Below are 2105 nucleotides of genomic sequence, written 5' to 3'. Positions count from 1 at the left end.
TCTTTCCAGGGAAAGATGGAAACAGGAAGACAAGACAAGCTGGTGCCTATACATAAATGAGAGAGGGGCTCGGGTTTCCCACCAAGAGTTAGATCTGTGCTCAGGCGTTAAACCAGAGGTCAGTGGGCTGCTGGGAGGACGAGGAGGGGGGAGAGAATTCCTAGGGGTCGAATCAGACTTAACCCAGAAATTCGAGTAGCAGGCTCTTCGATGTGAGCCTGTAACTCCGTTCCAGATGTGGTTATGAACTCAAGTGCAAATCCAAGTCAAGATTTGCAGGCTGAATGCATGGAAATAAAACCATGTGGACAGAAAAGGGTGTTCATTTAGCTGTGGCCACAAAGACCCAGAGCCGTTCTTGAGACTTGACATCTCAGGGGCCCAAGAGTCAGGAATGAAATCCCAATCAGAAAGTGCAATCCCTGACACCTGGGCGGCGCCGCTCGGCTTCCTAAGTGCCCGCCCGTCCTTTACCCCACAGGGCGGCTGCTCTAACCGCATTTCACTCATGAGGAAACTGAGTCTCAGAGCAACCTGATTCACCAGATCAGCGTAGCAAATGCAGGGCTCAAGATAGAATTTAGATCTGTCAACGTTCAGTCCAAAGATCTTTGTGAATATACCTTAATCCAAGAAACATTTGCTGGGAACCAACTTATTTAATAATTATAACACTATAAACGATACCTTCCCTTTACTACAAGCTTACCAGGGGCCCCACGGGTTAAATGCTTTAGGAACATCAATTTCTCCAAGCCCCAGGAAACCCTCCCGATTTGTACCCAGGTTGTCCAGATGAGGAAACTGGGTCTTACAAACGAGGGATTTGCACAGATGAATCAAACACTGATTCTGGATATGAGAATGTGTATGTTTGGTGGTGGAGAACCATACACAAAAAGATCGATTTTCAAGTGCCTTGTGGACTCAGTTTGGCAGTTTAATAGTTGCACTTACTATTCAGGACAGGTAAACCAACTGCGGTGGAACCGGGGCTCTATCTGTGAAAATGAATCAGCCTAAATTCCACTCAGGCTGTATGAAATAGATGTAAAGACAGAAACGAAATTTAAAAAGCAGATGGCAGAGCGCATAGGGAAAGCCAGCCGGGGCAACGAAAAAAATTAGGAAGTTGATCAGAATTCCCCCTACAACAGAAGAGTCACTTCAGGAGGTCGAAGCGGCAAGTACGGGGAGGCACCCACTGGGAAGGGAGCCTCCTAACCCGGCGACCAGGCCAGGCTGGAGGGGAGGAGACGGGAACTCCCCGACTCATCCGCACTGGTTATCTCAATCAACTCCGATCTGGACAGAAGTTTGTAGGTGGGCGTCGCAAACGCCCTGAAACTTTGCAGAGGGCTGCGCTGTGCATTTGGTTTTCTCAGAGAAATCCAAGACCTTTCCCCAAAGTTATGAACCTTGGGTTTAGACATTCAGATGAGAATTGGGAAGGAGTGAGGCGAGGGGTCGCGCAAATCTTTGCAGAAGTGTCCTTTTCCCAGGCTATCCCGGCGCCTAACCCAGCTTTCACAGTCGGGTGCCCCAGAGGGAGACAGGGGCTGGGCGCAGGCTGAGAAACTTCGGGTCCGAGGGGAACGCGACTGTATTTGAGACGCGGACCTGGGAGGCGCTGGGGTTGCTGCCCAAGGGTAGATGGAGAGTGAGAGCTGAGGGGGCAGGTAGAGACCGACCAGACGGGTGGGAAGAGGAAAGGAGGAGGTCACTCAAAAAACGGTAAGTAGCCAGAGAGTCGGGAAGCAAGAGAGAGCGCAAAGAACCTGGAAAGGTGGTGGTCGTGGAGAGAAGCGGCTGGGGGAATGGTGAAGGAGGGCAGCGGCCAAGACCAACTTCTCACGGCCCAGGCCTGGGGTAGACCGGACACATACTCGGCGCTCAATCCCGTTTCTTTCTTTCCTCTCCGTTCTGGGGCAGCTCTGCCCAGCCGGGGTGGCGGGTGGGTGGAGGGCCGTCGAGGCAAACGGCGCCCTAGGGTGACTCGGTATCACCCTTAGGACCCACCTCCTCCTCCATTCCCGCAGGGTCTGAGTCCTGCGTGCCCGCCGAACTGAGCCAGCTCGAGGGCAGTACTCCGCTCGATGGGGCGG

Source organism: Bison bison, unplaced genomic scaffold (assembly GCF_000754665.1).
Source record: "Bison bison bison isolate TAMUID 2011002044 unplaced genomic scaffold, Bison_UMD1.0 scf7180017864180, whole genome shotgun sequence".
NCBI classification, from domain to species: domain Eukaryota; kingdom Metazoa; phylum Chordata; class Mammalia; order Artiodactyla; family Bovidae; genus Bison; species Bison bison.
This window is presented reverse-complemented; position numbering follows the sequence as displayed.